Source organism: Nerophis ophidion, linkage group LG12, assembly GCF_033978795.1.
Source record: "Nerophis ophidion isolate RoL-2023_Sa linkage group LG12, RoL_Noph_v1.0, whole genome shotgun sequence".
Lineage (NCBI taxonomy): Eukaryota > Metazoa > Chordata > Actinopteri > Syngnathiformes > Syngnathidae > Nerophis > Nerophis ophidion.
In genome coordinates, this window is record NC_084622.1 from 60977020 (window position 1) to 60998377 (window position 21358).

At 40.5% G+C, this 21358-nt stretch overlaps 1 protein-coding gene across 4 annotated transcripts in view; it reads right to left on the minus strand.

The window, feature by feature from the left end:
• The window catches only part of LOC133563648 (caprin-1-like), a 99763-nt gene that overhangs the window by 41146 nt on the left and 37259 nt on the right, over positions 1-21358 (minus strand). The gene's annotated exons all lie outside the window — the stretch shown is intronic.

The window sequence follows — 21358 nt, forward strand, 5'->3', positions numbered from 1 at the left end:
ATAGTGGATCTAACATAATAGTGAGAGTCCAGTCCATAGTGGATCTAACATAATAGTGAGAGTCCAGTCCATAGTGGATCTAACATAATAGTGAGAGTCCAGTCCATAGTGGATCTAACATAATAGTGTGAGTCCAGTCCATAGTGGATCTAACATAATAGTGAGAGTCCAGTCCATAGTGGATCTAACATAATAGTGAGAGTCCAGTCCATAGTGGATCTAACATAATAGTGAGAGTCCAGTCCATAGTGGATCTAACATAATAGTGAGAGTCCAGTCCATAGTGGATCTAACATAATAATGACAGTCCAGTCCATAGTGGATCTAACATAATAATGACAGTCCAGTCCATAGTGGATCTAACATAATAGTGAGAGTCCAGTTCATAGTGGATCTAACATAATAGTGAGAGAGTCCAGTCCATAGTGGATCTAACATAATAGTGTGAGAGTGCAGTCCATAGTGGATCTAACATAATAGTGAGGGAGTCCAGTCCATAGTGGATCTAACATAATAGTGAGAGTCCAGTCCATAGTGGATCTAACATAATAGTGAGAGTCCAATCCATAGTGGATCTAACATAATAATGACAGTCCAGTCCATAGTGGATCTAACATAATAGTGAGAGTCCAGTTCATAGTGGATCTAACATAATAGTGAGAGAGTCCAGTCCATAGTGGATCTAACATAATAGTGTGAGAGTCCAGTCCAGAGTGGATCTAACATAATAGTGAGGGAGTCCAGTCCATAGTGGATCTAACATAATAGTGAGAGTCCAGTCCATAGTGGATCTAACATAATAGTGAGAGTCCAGTCCATAGTGGATCTAACATAATAGTGTGAGAGTCCAGTCCATAGTGGATCTAACATGATAGTGTGAGAGTCCAGTCCATAGTGGATCTAACATAATAGTGAGAGTCCAGTCCATAGTGGATCTTACATAATAGTGAGAGTCCAGTCTATAGTGGTTCTAACATAATAGTGAGAGAGTCCAGTCCATAGTGGATCTAACATAATAGTGAGAGTCCAGTCCATAGTGGATCTAACATAATAGTGAGAGTCCAGTCCATAGTGGATCTAACATAATAATGACAGTCCAGTCCATAGTGGATCTAACATAATAGTGAGAGTCCAGTTCATAGTGGATCTAACATAATAGTGAGAGACTCCAGTCCTTAGTGGATCTAACATAATAGTGAGAGTCCAGTTCATAGTGGATCTAACATAATAGTGAGAGACTCCAGTCCTTAGTGGATCTAACATAATAGTGAGAGTCCAGTCCATAGTGGATCTAACATAATAATGACAGTCCAGTCCATAGTGGATCTAACATAATAGTGAGAGTCCAGTCCATAGTGGATCTAACATAATAGTGTGAGAGTCCAGTCCATAGTGGATCTAACATAATAGTGTGAGAGTCCAGTCCATAGTGGCTCTAACATAATAGTGAGAGTCCAGTCCATAGTGGATCTAACATAATAGTGTGAGAGTCCAGTCCATAGTGGATCTAACATGATAGTGTGAGAGTCCAGTCCATAGTGGATCCAACATAATAGTGAGAGTCCAGTCCATAGTGGATCTTACATAATAGTGAGAGTCCAGTCTATAGTGGTTCTAACATAATAGTGAGAGAGTCCAGTCCATAGTGGATCTAACATAATAGTGAGGGAGTCCAGTCCATAGTGGATCTAACATAATAGTGAGAGAGTCCAGTCCATAGTGGATCTAACATAATAGTGTGAAAATCCAGTCCATAGTGGATCTAACATAATAGTGAGAGAGTCCAGTCCTTAGTGGATCTAACATAATAGTGAGGGAGTCCAGTCCATAGTGGATCTAACATAATAGTGAGGGAGTCCAGTCCATAGTGGATCTAACATAATAGTGAGAGAGTCCAGTCCTTAGTGGATCTAACATAATAGTGAGGGAGTCCAGTCCATAGTGGATCTAACATAATAGTGAGGGTGTCCAGTCCATAGTGGATCTAACATAATAGTGAGAGTCCAGTCCATAGTGGATCTTAGATAATAGTGTGAGAGTCCAGTCCATAGTGGATCTAACATAATAGTGAGAGTCCAGTCCAGAGTGGATCTAACATAATAGTGTGAGAGTCCAGTCCATAGTGGATCTAACATAATACTGAGAGTCCAGTCCATAGTGGATCTAACATAATAGTGTGAGAGTCCAGTCCATAGTGGATCTAACATAATAGTGTGAGAGTCCAGTCCATAGTGGATCTAACATAATAGTGTGAGAGTCCAGTCCATAGTGGATCTAACATAATAGTGTGAGAGTCCAGTCCATAGTGGATCTTACATAATAGCGAGAGTCCAGTCCATAGAGGTTCTAACATAATAGTGTGAGAGTCCAGTCCATAGTGGATCTAACATAATAGTGAGAGTCCAGTCCAAAGTGGATCTAACATAATAATGAGAGTCCAGTCCATAGTGGATCTAATATAATAGTGAGAGTCCAGTCCATAGTGGATCTAACATAATAGTGAGAGAGTCCAGTCCATAGTGGAACTAACATAATAGTGAGAGTCCAGTCCTGAGTGGATCTAACATAATAGTGAGGGAGTCCAGTCCATAGTGGATCTAACATAATAGTGAGAGTCCAGTCCATAGTGGATCTTAGATAATAGTGTGAGAGTCCAGTCCATAGTGGATCCAACATAATAGTGAGAGTCCAGTCCATAGTGGATCTAACATAATAGTGTGAGAGTCCAGTCCATAGTGGATCTAACATAATAGTGTGAGAGTCCAGTCCATAGTGGATCTAACATAATATTGTGAGAGTCCAGTCCATAGTGGATCTAACATAATAGTGTGAGAGTCCAGTCCATAGTGGATCTAACATAATAGTGAGAGTCCAGTCCATAGTGGATCTAACATAATAGTGTGAGAGTCCAGTCCATAGTGGATCTAACATAATAGTGAGAGTCCAGTCCATAGTGGATCTTACATAATAGTGAGAGTCCAGTCCATAGAGGTTCTAAGATAATAGTGTGAGAGTCCAGTCCATAGTGGATCTAACATAATAGGGAGAGTCCAGTCCAAAGTGGATCCAACATAATAATGAGAGTCCAGTCCATAGTGGATCCAACATAATAGTGTGAGAGTCCAGTCCCTAGTGGATCTTACATAATAGTGACAGTCTAGTCCCTAGTGGATCTTACATAATAGTGAGAGTCCAGTCCATAGTGGTTCTAACATAATAGTGTGAGAGTCCAGTCCATAGTGGATCTAACATAATAGTGAGAGTCCAGTCCATAGTGGATCTAACATAATAGTGAGAGTCCAGTCCATAGTGGATCTAACATAATAGTGTGAGAGTCCAGTCCATGGTGGATCCAACATAATAGTGTGAGACCAGTCCAAAGTGGATCTAACATAATAGTGAGAGAGTCCAGTCCTTAGTGGATCTAACATAATAGTGAGGGAGTCCAGTCCATAGTGGATCTAACATAATAGTGAGAGTCCAGTCCATAGTGGTTCTAACATAATAGTGTGAGAGTCCAGTCCATAGTGGATCTAACATAATAGTGAGAGTCCAGTCCATAGTGGATCTAACATAATAGTGAGAGTCCAGTCCATAGTGGATCTAACATAATAGTGAGAGAGTCCAGTCCATAGTGGATCTAACATAATAGTGTGAAAATCCAGTCCATAGTGGATCTAACATAATAGTGAGAGAGTCCAGTCCTTAGTGGATCTAACATAATAGTGAGGGAGTCCAGTCCATAGTGGATCTAACATAATAGTGAGAGAGTCCAGTCCTTAGTGGATCTAACATAATAGTGAGGGAGTCCAGTCCATAGTGGATCTAACATAATAGTGAGGGTGTCCAGTCCATAGTGGATCTAACATAATAGTGAGAGTCCAGTCCATAGTGGATCTTAGATAATAGTGTGAGAGTCCAGTCCATAGTGGATCTAACATAATAGTGAGAGTCCAGTCCAGAGTGGATCTAACATAATAGTGTGAGAGTCCAGTCCATAGTGGATCTAACATAATACTGAGAGTCCAGTCCATAGTGGATCTAACATAATAGTGTGAGAGTCCAGTCCATAGTGGATCTAACATAATAGTGTGAGAGTCCAGTCCATAGTGGATCTAACATAATAGTGTGAGAGTCCAGTCCATAGTGGATCTAACATAATAGTGTGAGAGTCCAGTCCATAGTGGATCTTACATAATAGCGAGAGTCCAGTCCATAGAGGTTCTAACATAATAGTGTGAGAGTCCAGTCCATAGTGGATCTAACATAATAGTGAGAGTCCAGTCCAAAGTGGATCTAACATAATAATGAGAGTCCAGTCCATAGTGGATCTAATATAATAGTGAGAGTCCAGTCCATAGTGGATCTAACATAATAGTGAGAGAGTCCAGTCCATAGTGGAACTAACATAATAGTGAGAGTCCAGTCCTGAGTGGATCTAACATAATAGTGAGGGAGTCCAGTCCATAGTGGATCTAACATAATAGTGAGAGTCCAGTCCATAGTGGATCTTAGATAATAGTGTGAGAGTCCAGTCCATAGTGGATCCAACATAATAGTGAGAGTCCAGTCCATAGTGGATCTAACATAATAGTGTGAGAGTCCAGTCCATAGTGGATCTAACATAATAGTGTGAGAGTCCAGTCCATAGTGGATCTAACGTAATAGTGAGAGAGTCCAGTCCTTAGTGGATCTAACATAATAGTGAGGGAGTCCAGTCCATAGTGGATCTAACATAATAGTGAGAGAGTCCAGTCCTTAGTGGATCTAACATAATAGTGAGGGAGTCCAGTCCATAGTGGATCTAACATAATAGTGAGAGAGTCCAGTCCTTAGTGGATCTAACATAATAGTGAGGGAGTCCAGTCCATAGTGGATCTAACATAATAGTGAGGGTGTCCAGTCCATAGTGGATCTAACATAATAGTGAGAGTCCAGTCCATAGTGGATCTTAGATAATAGTGTGAGAGTCCAGTCCATAGTGGATCTAACATAATAGTGAGAGTCCAGTCCAGAGTGGATCTAACATAATAGTGTGAGAGTCCAGTCCATAGTGGATCTAACATAATACTGAGAGTCCAGTCCATAGTGGATCTAACATAATAGTGTGAGAGTCCAGTCCATAGTGGATCTAACATAATAGTGTGAGAGTCCAGTCCATAGTGGATCTAACATAATAGTGTGAGAGTCCAGTCCATAGTGGATCTAACATAATAGTGTGAGAGTCCAGTCCATAGTGGATCTTACATAATAGCGAGAGTCCAGTCCATAGAGGTTCTAACATAATAGTGTGAGAGTCCAGTCCATAGTGGATCTAACATAATAGTGAGAGTCCAGTCCAAAGTGGATCTAACATAATAATGAGAGTCCAGTCCATAGTGGATCTAATATAATAGTGAGAGTCCAGTCCATAGTGGATCTAACATAATAGTGAGAGAGTCCAGTCCATAGTGGAACTAACATAATAGTGAGAGTCCAGTCCTGAGTGGATCTAACATAATAGTGAGGGAGTCCAGTCCATAGTGGATCTAACATAATAGTGAGAGTCCAGTCCATAGTGGATCTTAGATAATAGTGTGAGAGTCCAGTCCATAGTGGATCCAACATAATAGTGAGAGTCCAGTCCATAGTGGATCTAACATAATAGTGTGAGAGTCCAGTCCATAGTGGATCTAACATAATAGTGTGAGAGTCCAGTCCATAGTGGATCTAACATAATATTGTGAGAGTCCAGTCCATAGTGGATCTAACATAATAGTGTGAGAGTCCAGTCCATAGTGGATCTAACATAATAGTGAGAGTCCAGTCCATAGTGGATCTAACATAATAGTGTGAGAGTCCAGTCCATAGTGGATCTAACATAATAGTGAGAGTCCAGTCCATAGTGGATCTTACATAATAGTGAGAGTCCAGTCCATAGAGGTTCTAAGATAATAGTGTGAGAGTCCAGTCCATAGTGGATCTAACATAATAGGGAGAGTCCAGTCCAAAGTGGATCCAACATAATAATGAGAGTCCAGTCCATAGTGGATCCAACATAATAGTGTGAGAGTCCAGTCCCTAGTGGATCTTACATAATAGTGACAGTCTAGTCCCTAGTGGATCTTACATAATAGTGAGAGTCCAGTCCATAGTGGTTCTAACATAATAGTGTGAGAGTCCAGTCCATAGTGGATCTAACATAATAGTGAGAGTCCAGTCCATAGTGGATCTAACATAATAGTGAGAGTCCAGTCCATAGTGGATCTAACATAATAGTGTGAGAGTCCAGTCCATGGTGGATCCAACATAATAGTGTGAGACCAGTCCAAAGTGGATCTAACATAATAGTGAGAGAGTCCAGTCCTTAGTGGATCTAACATAATAGTGAGGGAGTCCAGTCCATAGTGGATCTAACATAATAGTGAGAGTCCAGTCCATAGTGGTTCTAACATAATAGTGTGAGAGTCCAGTCCATAGTGGATCTAACATAATAGTGAGAGTCCAGTCCATAGTGGATCTAACATAATAGTGAGAGTCCAGTCCATAGTGGATCTAACATAATAGTGAGAGAGTCCAGTCCATAGTGGATCTAACATAATAGTGTGAAAATCCAGTCCATAGTGGATCTAACATAATAGTGAGAGAGTCCAGTCCTTAGTGGATCTAACATAATAGTGAGGGAGTCCAGTCCATAGTGGATCTAACATAATAGTGAGAGAGTCCAGTCCTTAGTGGATCTAACATAATAGTGAGGGAGTCCAGTCCATAGTGGATCTAACATAATAGTGAGGGTGTCCAGTCCATAGTGGATCTAACATAATAGTGAGAGTCCAGTCCATAGTGGATCTTAGATAATAGTGTGAGAGTCCAGTCCATAGTGGATCTAACATAATAGTGAGAGTCCAGTCCAGAGTGGATCTAACATAATAGTGTGAGAGTCCAGTCCATAGTGGATCTAACATAATACTGAGAGTCCAGTCCATAGTGGATCTAACATAATAGTGTGAGAGTCCAGTCCATAGTGGATCTAACATAATAGTGTGAGAGTCCAGTCCATAGTGGATCTAACATAATAGTGTGAGAGTCCAGTCCATAGTGGATCTAACATAATAGTGTGAGAGTCCAGTCCATAGTGGATCTTACATAATAGCGAGAGTCCAGTCCATAGAGGTTCTAACATAATAGTGTGAGAGTCCAGTCCATAGTGGATCTAACATAATAGTGAGAGTCCAGTCCAAAGTGGATCTAACATAATAATGAGAGTCCAGTCCATAGTGGATCTAATATAATAGTGAGAGTCCAGTCCATAGTGGATCTAACATAATAGTGAGAGAGTCCAGTCCATAGTGGAACTAACATAATAGTGAGAGTCCAGTCCTGAGTGGATCTAACATAATAGTGAGGGAGTCCAGTCCATAGTGGATCTAACATAATAGTGAGAGTCCAGTCCATAGTGGATCTTAGATAATAGTGTGAGAGTCCAGTCCATAGTGGATCCAACATAATAGTGAGAGTCCAGTCCATAGTGGATCTAACATAATAGTGTGAGAGTCCAGTCCATAGTGGATCTAACATAATAGTGTGAGAGTCCAGTCCATAGTGGATCTAACATAATATTGTGAGAGTCCAGTCCATAGTGGATCTAACATAATAGTGTGAGAGTCCAGTCCATAGTGGATCTAACATAATAGTGAGAGTCCAGTCCATAGTGGATCTAACATAATAGTGTGAGAGTCCAGTCCATAGTGGATCTAACATAATAGTGAGAGTCCAGTCCATAGTGGATCTTACATAATAGTGAGAGTCCAGTCCATAGAGGTTCTAAGATAATAGTGTGAGAGTCCAGTCCATAGTGGATCTAACATAATAGGGAGAGTCCAGTCCAAAGTGGATCCAACATAATAATGAGAGTCCAGTCCATAGTGGATCCAACATAATAGTGTGAGAGTCCAGTCCCTAGTGGATCTTACATAATAGTGACAGTCTAGTCCCTAGTGGATCTTACATAATAGTGAGAGTCCAGTCCATAGTGGTTCTAACATAATAGTGTGAGAGTCCAGTCCATAGTGGATCTAACATAATAGTGAGAGTCCAGTCCATAGTGGATCTAACATAATAGTGAGAGTCCAGTCCATAGTGGATCTAACATAATAGTGTGAGAGTCCAGTCCATGGTGGATCCAACATAATAGTGTGAGACCAGTCCAAAGTGGATCTAACATAATAATGAGAGTCCAGTCCATAGTGGATCTAACATAATAGTGAGCGTCCAGTCCATAGTGGATCTAACATAATAGTGTGAGAGTCCAGTCCATAGTGGATCTAACATAATAGTGATAGTCCAGTCCATAGTGGATCTAACATAATAGTGAGAGTCCAGTCCATAGTGGATCTAACATAATAGTGTGAGAATCCAGTCCATGGTGGATCCAACATAATAGTGTGAGACCAGTCCAAAGTGGATCTAACATAATAATGAGAGTCCAGTCCATAGTGGATCTAACATAATAGTGAGAGTCCAGTCCATAGGGGATATAACATAATAGTGTGAGAGTCCAGTCCATAGTGGATCTAACATAATAGTGATAGTCCAGTCCATAGTGGATCTAACATAATAGTGAGAGTCCAGTCCATAGTGGATCTAACATAATAGTGTGAGAGTCCAATCCATAGTGGATCCAACATAATAGTGAGAGTCCAGTCCATAGTGGATCTAACATAATAGTGAGAGTCCAGTCCATAGTGGATCTAACATAATAGTGTGAGAGTCCAGTCCATAGTGGATCTTACATAATAGTGAGAGTCCAGTCCATAGAGGTTCTAACATAATAGTGTGAGAGTCCAGTCCATAGTGGATCTAACATAATAGTGTGAGAGTCCAGTCCATAGTGGATCTAACATAATAGTGTGAGAGTCCAGTCCATAGTGGATCTAACATAATAGTGAGAGTCCAGTCCATAGTGGATCTAACATAATAGTGATAGTCCAGTCCATAGTGGATCTAACATAATAGTGAGAGTCCAGTCCATAGTGGATCTAACATAATAGTGTGAGAATCCAGTCCATGGTGGATCCAACATAATAGTGTGAGACCAGTCCATAGTGGATCTAACAAAATAGTGTGAGTGTCCAGTCCATAGTGGATCTAACATAATAGTGAGAGAGTCCAGTCCATAGTGGATCTAACATAATAGTGTGAGAGTCCAGTCCATAGTGGATCTAACATAATAGTGTGAGAGTCCAGTCCATAGTGGATCTAACATAATAGTGAGAGTCCAGTCCATAGTGGATCTAACATAATAGTGATAGTCCAGTCCATAGTGGATCTAACATAATAGTGAGAGTCCAGTCCATAGTGGATCTAACATAATAGTGAGAATCCAGTCCATAGTGGATCTAACATAATAGTGAGAGTCCAGTCCATAGTGGATCTAACATAATAGTGAGAATCCAGTCCATAGTGGATCTAATATACTAGTTTTATCCAGTCCATAGTGAATCTTTGATTTATTGATTGATTGAAACTTTTATTAGTAGATTTGATTGATTGATTGATACTTTTATTAGTAGATTTGATTGATTGATTGAAACTTTTATTAGTAGATTGCACAGTACAGTACATATTCCGTACAATTGACCACAAAATGGTAACACCCCAATAAGTTTTTCAACTTGCTTAAGTCGGGGTCCATGTAAATCAATTCATGATACTGTATAAATAATTGTTACCTCCCTGCTTGGCACTCAGCATCAAGGCTTGGAAATGGGGGTTAAATCACCCAAAAATTATTCCCGGCCGCGGCCACCACTGCTGCTCACTGCTCCCCTCACCTCCCAGAGGGTGATCAAGGGTGATGGGTCAAATGCAGAGGATCATTTGGCCACATCTAGTATGTGTGTGACAATCATTGCTACTTTAACTTTATTATTATATGACCTTTACAACTACAATATTGTTTCTACCCAACTATTGTGGTCATACAGATATTGTTTTCATTGTTATGACCAAGTACCAAGGAAGTGTGTTGTCCTAAATGTTGTTAGAAGATGCCAATCTACAGTTATTAAGTCATTTTGAACAAGCACGCTGATAGTTGTATTATTTACACCAGCAGGTGGCAGTAAAACTCAGCAAAGTGAATCACAAAATGTGAACTTCAAGTCACAATATTAGTGGATATGCTTTTATCTCTCCTTATTTACTCCCCAGAGTGCAGATTGATGTGTTAGAAGCCCTAACGAATATGACTTGACGTAATAATCCACTTCTACTACTTGAGCAACAAACCAAACCTGTGAGTCGTCTAAAGAATGTGCAAGCAGCTTCCTCTTGTTGTGTCAAACACAGGAAGCCCAGCTCTCTGATTGCAATGTCCCACAGACTGTGGGCTTTTTGGGGGGTTAATACTGATTATGGGAGGATTGTGAAAGCAAGTGAAGATCTATTTCAACGAGTGACTCCATTTCAGCAGGCGGGCTTCTTTCAAACAACAGCCATCACTTCATATTTTCTAAAGAGAATCCCAGAGTGGTTCCTCATTTGACCTCAAACTTTATTTTTTTAAACATAAGGCTCAGAACCCACCCTCTTGTTCAAATTTACAGCATAGAACACACTTTTTTCTCTTTATCAAGCAGGATAAATATTCTCAACCATCATCCTCTCATCCAGACCTGGGCATTCATCCGGCCCGCGGGAGGCCAAGCATAAATTACAAAATAAATTCTAAAAAGTATCCATGTCGAGTGTGCAATAAAACGGTGCTGCTTTTGTTTTGAAAAGCGTTAGACATGAAACAAAAACCTCTATGTAGGTCTCACTTAGACCTACATTTTGATAGGTGGCATCTTTCAGTTAAAATCAACAGGAAGTTGGCAATTACCCCTTCAAAATAAAAGTTTTGTAAAAAGCCGTCACCTTTTTCCAGACAAAACTGCTTGTAACTTCTGTTAGGAATGTCGTAGAGACATGAAACAAAGACCTCTATGTTGGTCTGACTAAGATCGGGACTCGGGACACGGCGGCGGCGGCGGCCAACGGCGGACCCGACCAACGCTGCTTGCAGCTTTAATTTATATTACTTCCATGTGGACATAGGCACGTGCGTGATTGTGATTGAATGAACAGCGGCAATCACAAATTACATTTAAAAAAAACATTTATGTCGTGTGTGCAATACAACTGTGCTGCTTTTATTTTGAAAAGTGTTATTTATGGACGTATGACCGTGTGTAAGCTGTGAGTGAAGGTGCACAGCGACAAGTGATGCCCGGTTACCCCCGAAATGTCAGCTCACGCCACAAAAACAAAAGTTGATGACGAATGCCGTGTTTTCAACAAGACATGGACTGCCAAGTATTTCTCTACAGAAATTAAAGGTAAAGCCGTGTGCTTAATTTGTGGTACACAGGTTGCTGTGTTGAAGAATATAATTTGAATGGCCACTACACCACGAAGCAGGAGGAAAAATAGTAGAATCTGTCTAATGAAGAGCGCGCAAGGGAGGCTGATGCGTTGATGGTAAAACTGCAAACCCAAAAAGGACTTTGTTGTGCTGATATGCCCGGAGAAGAGGGGCGCATTTGACAACGTGTCACTCTCCCGACGCACTGTAACGAGGCGGGTTGAGACCATTCGCTGGAAACTCGGAGCTTCAGCTGAAGAACAGAACGGCCGACTTCGACTATTTTTCGCTGACTTTGGATGAGAGCTGCGATGTACGTGACATCGCCCTGCTGCTCATCTTCTTACGTGGGATAACTGCAGACTTTCAAATGACAAAGGAGCTGGCAGCCATGCAGTGAATTAAAGAGACAACCACAGGTAATGACTTGTTCACAGAGGTAAAGGACATGTTAGGACTGAAATGGGACAAGCTGGCAGGTGTGACAACAGATGGTTGTCCAAATCTGCCGGGAAAAACTGTTGGACTTTTAAAGAGGATGCAGGAGAAAGTGACAGATATTGACAAAATTCAATGTTTATCAATCAATGTTTATTTATATAGCCCCAAATCACAAATGTCTCAAAGGACTGCACAAATCAGTACGACTACAACATCCTCGGAAGAACCCACAAAAAGGCAAGGAAAACTCACACCCAGTGGGCAGGGAGAATTCACATTCAGTGGGACGCCAGTGACAATGCTGACTATGAGAAACCTTGGAGAGGACCTCAGATGTGGGCAACCCCCCCCCCCCCCCTCTAGGGGACCGAAAGCAATGGATGTCGAGCGGGTCTAACATGATACTGTGAAAGTTCAATCCATAGTGGCTCCAAGACAGCAGTGAGAGTCCCGTCCACAGGAAACCATCTCAAGCGGATATAATACAATTGCATTGTATTATACATCAGAAAGTGTTGTGTAAGACAGTGTTAAAAAAAAAAAAAAAAGCATCAAAAGCAATCTGCTTTTGTATGAAGTCAAGTTAAATGAAGTTATTATTATTATTATTTATCTTACCGTATATCAAAGATAATATTGAGCAAAATGTAATTGAAATATTGTTGATGTGGCCCTCCAGCAGTGCTCAGGTTACTCATGCGGCCCCCGGTAGAAAATTAATTGCTCACCTCTGCTCTAAACACTGGCAGCGACCCGAATAGGGGAAATTTAAATATCTTATATTTAATAGTAAAATAAATTGAGGTAGTTCAAAATAACCCAGTGTGCCGCAAAACATGTTTAATGAACATTTCAGGCACAACAAGGGTTTTATTTTTAATCCACAAACTCAAAAACGATTTTAACCCACATGGTTCTCAACAGAAACTCCAGCTGAGTTGAATTTCAGGGATTTTACTTCAAAGCACTGCAAAACCATACAGAAATGTGGCAAGTTACATAAGATGAAACACTAGATTGATGGTAATCTACATTGAACACTCCATAAACACACCAGCTATGGGTATTTTACTTGTCTATGGACTGGACTCTCACCATATTTTGTTAGATCCACTATGGACTGGACTCTCACCATATTTTGTTAGATCCACTATGGACTGGACTCTCACACTATTATGTTAGATCCACTATGGACTGGACTCTCACCATATTTTGTTAGATCCACTATGGACTGGACTCTCACCATATTTTGTTAGATCCACTATGGACTGGACTCTCACCATATTTTGTTAGATCCACTATGGACTGGACTCTCACACTATTATGTTAGATCCACTATGGACTGGACTCTCACCATATTTTGTTAGATCCACTATGGACTGGACTCTCACCATATTTTGTTAGATCCACTATGGACTGGACTCTCACCATATTTTGTTAGATCCACTATGGACTGGACTCTCACACTATTATGTTAGATCCACTATGGACTGGACTCTCACCATATTTTGTTAGATCCACTATGGACTGGACTCTCACCATATTTTGTTAGATCCACTATGGACTGGACTCTCAAACTATTATGTTAGATCCACTATGGACTGGACTCTCACCATATTTTGTTGGATCCACTATGGACTGGACTCTCACACTATTATGTTAGATCCACTATGGACTGGACTCTCACACTATTATGTTAGATCCACTATGGACTGGACTCTCACACTATTATGTTAGATCCACTATGGACTGGACTCTCACACTATTAATTTAGATCCACTATGGACTGGACTCTCACCATATTTTGTTAGATCCACTATGGACTGGACTCTCACACTATTATGTTAGATTCACTATGGACTGGACTCTCACTATTATGTTAGATCCACTATGGACTGGACTCTCACCATATTTTGTTAGATCCACTATGGACTGGACTCTCACACTATTATGTTGGATCCACAACGGACTGGACTCTCACTATTATGTTGGATCCACTATGGACTGGACACTCACAATATTATGTTAGATCCACTATGGACTGGACTCTCACTATTGTGTTAGATCCACTATGGACTGGACTCTCACAATATTATGTAAGATCCACTATGGACTGGACTCTCACTATTATGTTAGATCCACTATGGACTGGACTCTCACAATCGTGTTACATCCACTATGGACTGGACTCTCACAATATTATGTAAGATCCACTATGGACTGGACTCTCACTATCATGTTAAATCCACTATGGACTGGACTCTCACTATTATGTTGGATCCACAACGGACTGGACTCTCACTATTATGTTGGATCCACTATGGACTGGACTCTCACAATATTATGTTAGATCCACTATGGACTGGACTCTCACCATATTTTGTTAGATCCACTATGGACTGGACTCTCACCATATTTTGTTAGATCCACTATGGACTGGACTCTCACACTATTATGTTAGATCCACTATGGACTGGACTCTCACCATATTTTGTTAGATCCACTATGGACTGGACTCTCACCATATTTTGTTAGATCCACTATGGACTGGACTCTCACCATATTTTGTTAGATCCACTATGGACTGGACTCTCACACTATTATGTTAGATCCACTATGGACTGGACCCTCACCATATTTTGTTAGATCCACTATGGACTGGACTCTCACCATATTTTGTTAGATCCACTATGGACTGGACTCTCACCATATTTTGTTAGATCCACTATGGACTGGACTCTCACACTATTATGTTAGATCCACTATGGACTGGACTCTCACCATATTTTGTTAGATCCACTATGGACTGGACTCTCAAACTATTATGTTAGATCCACTATGGACTGGACTCTCACCATATTTTGTTAGATCCACTATGGACTGGACTCTCAAACTATTATGTTAGATCCACTATGGACTGGACTCTCACCATATTTTGTTAGATCCACTATGGACTGGACTCTCAAACTATTATGTTAGATCCACTATGGACTGGACTCTCACCATATTTTGTTGGATCCACTATGGACTGGACTCTCACACTATTATGTTAGATCCACTATGGACTGGACTCTCACACTATTAATTTAGATCCACTATGGACTGGACTCTCACCATATTTTGTTAGATCCACTATGGACTGGACTCTCACACTATTATGTTAGATTCACTATGGACTGGACTCTCACTATTATGTTAGATCCACTATGGACTGGACTCTCACCATATTTTGTTAGATCCACTATGGACTGGACTCTCACACTATTATGTTGGATCCACAACGGACTGGACTCTCACTATTATGTTGGATCCACTATGGACTGGACACTCACAATATTATGTTAGATCCACTATGGACTGGACTCTCACTATTGTGTTAGATCCACTATGGACTGGACTCTCACAATATTATGTAAGATCCACTATGGACTGGACTCTCACTATTATGTTAGATCCACTATGGACTGGACTCTCACAATCGTGTTACATCCACTATGGACTGGACTCTCACAATATTATGTAAGATCCACTATGGACTGGACTCTCACTATCATGTTAGATCCACTATGGACTGGACTCTCACTATTATGTTGGATCCACAACGGACTGGACTCTCACTATTATGTTGGATCCACTATGGACTGGACTCTCACAATATTATGTTAGATCCACTATGGACTGGACTCTCACTATTGTGTTACATCCACTATGGACTGGACTCTCACAATAATATGTAAGATCCACTATGGACTGGACTCTCACTATTATGTTAGATCCACTATGGACTGGACTCTCACTATTATGTTAGATCCACTATGGACTGGACTCTCACACTATTATGTTAGATCCACAATGGACTGGACTTTCACACTATTATGTTAGATCCACTATGGACTGGACTCTCACACTATTAGGTTAGATCCACAATGGACTGGACTCTCACACTATTATGTTAGATCCACTATGGACTGGACTCTCACTATTATGTTAGATCCACTATGGACTGGACTCTCACACTATTATGTTAGATCCACTATGGACTGGACTCTCACTATTATGTTAGATCCACTATGGACTGGACTCTCACACTATTATGTTAGATCCACTATGGACTGGACTTTCACAATATTATGTTAGATCCACTATGGACTGGACTCTCACTATTATGTTAGATCCACTATGGACTGGACTCTCACTATTATGTTAGATCCACTATGGACTGGACTCTCACACTATTATGTTAGATCCACTATGGACTGGACTTTCACAATATTATGATAGACCCACTCGACATCCATTGCATCCAGTCTCCTCTAGAGGGAGGCAGTGAGGCGGGGGAGGTCACCCACATCTGTGGTCCTCTCCAAGGTTTCTCACAGTCATTCATATTGACATCCCACTGGGTTGTGAGTTTTTCCTTTCCCTTATGTGGGCTATGAGCCGAGGATGTGGTTTTGGCTTGTGTAGCCCTTTGAGACACGTGTGATTTAGGGCTATATAAATAAACATTGATTGAAGAATGGGGAAGTATAGAATTGTATAAAAAAGGTTTGTTTAAAGCGCTCTCTCTGCTTATGTTTGAGAAGTCTAGGCGCCAAAAATAGTCTTTTTTTTTCTTCTAGATTTCATCTTCTTAACGAGCAGAAGCATTTGGAGTTAAAAATGGAGAGAAACCATCATGTGTGAGTCAAGTAACCCCTCAGGAAAGTGTGATGTGCTACTTGCACATCCTCTGGCCTGTCTGCCTCCGCTTCACAGGAAGTAGTGCATGACTTATTAAATATTCGAGGTTTTTTATACCTGACCCTTCGTCTCCTGTGTTGTTTCATTAAAAAAGGTGGAATTTGATCCATTTGCTGCTGGCTGTCTGGTGAACCTTTATAGGTTTATGAGCCCAAGGATACACTCAGCCTCGATTTTAGGGTTGGAGTCCCAACTCTCTGGAGCTGCTTTATCTCATGGTCCAGTCCAACGGCTGTCTGTGTTCCTCCCTCCCGCTGGCAGCCCTCACATTCTGCCAGCAGATAAGAGGCAGCCACTGTGAACACACACACACACACACACACACACACACACAAATAATAATATAATAAACAAAGGGAAATAGAGTGTGACTAAATCCAAAAAAGTGCGTTGTGCTGTTGAGTGTTACTGATAGTGTTTAGGGAGAGCCGAAAAATCCAGGGTGAGAGAAAGAACCAGATGAGAAGCAGAGGTGGGTAGTAACGCGCTACATTTACTCCGTTACATTTACTTGAGTAACTTTTGGGATGAATTGTACTTCTACAAGTAGTTTTTATGCAACACACTTTTACCTGAGTATATTTATAGAGAAGAAACGCTACTTTTACTCCGCTCCATTTATTTGCATTCGGCTCGCTACTCACTACTTTTTTTAATCGATCCGTTAATGTTTGTTTTGTTTTTTCAAAGTAGGATCTACGCATGTCTGTGTTTCACCAATCACATGCAGTCACTGGTGACGTTGGACCAATCAAACAGAGCCAGGCGGTCACATGACCCAACTTAAATAAGTTGAAAAACTTATTGGGGTGTTACTATTTAGTGGTCAATTGTACAGAATATGTACTGTACTGTGCAATCTAATAATACAAGTTTCAATCAATCAATCAAAAGTGTAAAGGAAAAAAGACACTTTTTATTTCAACCGTACTTCCCGTCCTGATCACACAGTTCCTGTCTTCACAATAAAAGCGCCGCTCCATCGCGCCTGCGCTAACAAAATAAGAGTCTCCCAAAGCCAGCGCAAACAAGCTAGCAAGATAAGGCGTTTGCCGCCAATGTATTTCTTGTAAAGTGTATAAAAACGAATATGGAAGCTGGACAAATAAGATGCCAAAAACCAACGACTTTCATGAGGTATTAGACAGGAAGGAAGAACTTTTTTGGTCCTCCATTTGAAAACGTGGACGTTATCAGCACTATACTGTCTGATTCCAATCAATGCAAGTCATCAGAATCAGGTAATACACCAACTTATATTCTTGTCTTCATGAAAGATAGGAATCTATATGTGTTAAACATGCATTTATATTCATTAAAACACCTTTAACATATCAACAGAAATGACAAAATAAATAAATATAAATTATATACTGTATATATAAATGTATATATATATGATATGTGTGTGTATGTATATATGAGGTAGATCACCTCGACTTGGTCATTTATTAAGTAATTGATTAACGTTGAAAAACTTATTGGGGTGTTACCATTTAGTGGTCAATTGTACAGAATATGTACTGTACTGTGCAATCTAATAATACAAGTTTCAATCAATCAATCAAAAGTGTAAAGGAAAAAAGACACTTTTTATTTCAACCGTACTTCCCGTCAAAAGCCTAAAGACTGATCGCACAGTTCCTGTCTTCACAATAAAAGCGCCTGCGCTAACAAAATAAGAGTCTCCCAAAGCCATCGCAAACAAGCTAGCAAGATAAGGAGTTTGCCGCCAATGTATTTCTTGTAAAGTGTATAAAAACGAATATGGAAGCTGGACAAATAAGATGCCAAAAACCAACGACTTTCATGTGGTATTAGACAGGAAGGAAGAACTTTTTTTGTCCTCCATTTGAAAACGTGGACGTTATCAGCACTATACTGTCTGATTCCAATCAATGCAAGTCATCAGAATCAGGTAATACACCAACTTATATTCTTGTCTTCATGAAAGATAGGAATTTATATGTGTTAAACATGCATTTATATTCATTAAAACACCTTTAACATGTCAACAAAAATGGCAAAATAAATAAATATAAATTATGTACTGTATATGTATGTATGTATATATATATGTATATGATATGTGTGTGTATATAAATGTATTTATGAGGTAGATCACCTCAACTTGGTCATTTATTAAGTAATTGATAGACGTTGAAAAACTTATTGGGGTGTTACCATTTAGTGGTCAATTGTACGGAATATGTACTGTACTGTGCAATCTACTAATACAAGTTTCAATCAATCAATCAATCAATGCCTACTGAGCCTATGGTGCTGTTAATTTATTGTGGCTCAATGTGCCTTATTTTAATGTGCTATTATTTAATATATATTATTGTTTTAGTTGGTTAAGAGATATTCCTGGCTCTGTATTTTCTCATTGCTATTTTTATGTTTTTGTGCGTTATTTGTTGCCGTAATCATTAAACAATCAAGTTACTCATCAGTTACTCAGTATTTGAGTAGTTTTTTCACAACATACTTTTTACTTTTACTCAAGTAAATATTTGGGTGACTACTCCTTACTTTTACTTGAGTAATAAATCTCTAAAGTAACAGTACTCTTACTTAAGTACAATGTCTGGCTACTCTACCCACCTCTGATGAGAGGAACATGGAGAGGAGCCAGATGAGGTGGTTCGGGCATCTGGTCAGGATGCCACCCGAACGCCTCCCTAGGGAGGTGTTTAGGGCACGTCTGACCGGTAGGAGACCACGGGGAAGACCCAGGAAACGTTGGGAAGACTGTGTCTCCCGGCTGGCCTGGGAACGCCTCGGGATCCCCCGGGAAGAGCTGGACCAAGTGGCTGGGGAGAGGAAAGTCTGGGCTTCTCTGCTTAGGCTGCTGCCCTCGCGACCCCCCCTCGGATGGATGGATGGATGGTTTAAATCAGGGGTCTCAGACATGTGGCCTGCGAGACGTTATTCTGCGGCCCTCACCTTAATATGAAAGTTTAATGTTAGTGCGACCCGCGAGTTTTATATGAATGGCGCTTGACAGCGTTGTGTTATTTGGCTCCAAAATGGCTCTTTCAACGTTCTGGGTTGCCTACCCCTGCGTTAGTGGAAAAGCGGCAAGTGACGTCGCCATGGAGACTATAGTTTTCTTATGTGCTCGGCTGTTGTCACACTGCGACACCTGTTCGTCAGTAACAACAGTCCCCGATAACCTGGACCAATTCAAATTATTATTTTTTTAATTGTTTAATTTGCACTGCCTCACACGATGAACACCACATATATTTCTATATGACGCCAGATAACACACCAGGAGCCGTCACTTTTTTTGTTCTGGCTATCCCTGTACTTTACTATTATCCGCTGACCGCCATATTGCTGGAGGGAAGAGAAGCGGAACAATAACATTATTATCCGTGCGTCGACTGAATACAAATATATTCCACAACCCCAAACATGTCTTTTTCAAAGCCTGCAGTGAAGAGAAAAATTAGTGGTGAGCAAAGACATTTCCAGGAAAAGTGGGAGATGCAATATTTCTTTGTTGAACACAGGGGCACCCGGACGTGTCTTATTTGCAGAGAAAGTTGCGGTGCACAAGGAATACAATTTGAAACGTCATTATACAACTAGACATGCTGAAGAGTATGCAAAAAAAATTTTAGGAAATCTTTTCTTGCAGCCCAGCCTCACCCAGACTCTGGTGAATTGTGTTTGAGACGCCTGCTTTAAATGCAAAGTTCTTATAAACTTGATGGTCACAGGCTGACACTCTATGGTATTTTCGAAATATATTTTTACATTATTTCTACGCATACTCACCTACCTGGCCTAGTGGTTAGAGCAGGGGTGCCCATTACGTCGATCGCGAGCTACCAGTCGACCGCGGGGGGTGTGTCAGTCCATCTCCAGCCAGGCTTTTTAAAAAAAATAGACCTAAAAATGAGTGATCATCAATCTTCACCAAGACGTCACTTAAATGACATTCACGGTACCGGAGGGTCTTGTGAGATGACGCTGGCTGCTGCAAGATCATTATTATGAAAATATGACCGAGAGGAAGGCGAGAAACACTTTTTATTTCAACAGACTCTCGCGCCGTATTTAGTTAGCGCAGGCAGCATGAAGCAGGGCTTTTATTGTGAAGATAGGAAATGTGCAGTCGGCCTTTAGAGTTTTGACGGAAGGGACGGCGCGAAAGTCTGTTGAAATAAAAAGTGTTTCTCGCCTTCCTCTCTGTCATTTTTTCATAATAATGAACTGGCAGCAGCCAGCGTCATCTCACAAGACCCTCGGGTGCCGTGAATGTCAATCAAGCAAGCTACGGAATTTGCCGCCAATGTTTTTCTTGTAAAGTGTATGGAAGCTGGATGAATTAGATGCCAAAAACCAACCACTTTCATGTGGTATTGTACAGAAAGGACCACTTTTTTTCTCCTCCATTTGAAAATGTGGGCGTTATCATCATTACTGTCTGATTCCAATCAATGCAAGTCATCAGAATCATGTAATACACCAACTTATATTCTTGTCTTTGTGAAAGAAAGACATCTATATGTGTTACACATGCTTGTATTATCATTAAACACATTTAACTTGTTTACAAAAAGGTCTCTTTCATAAATAAATAAATATAAATGATATATATAAATGAGGTAGATCCCCCTCGAGTTGGTCAATTGAAAAGTAGCTCGCTTGCAGAAAAAGTGTGGGCACCCCTGGGTTAGAGTGTCTGCCCGGAGGTGGGTAGGTCGTGAGTTCAAACCCCGGCCGAGTCATACCAAAGACAAGACCCATTACTACTCAGCATCAATTGGAATT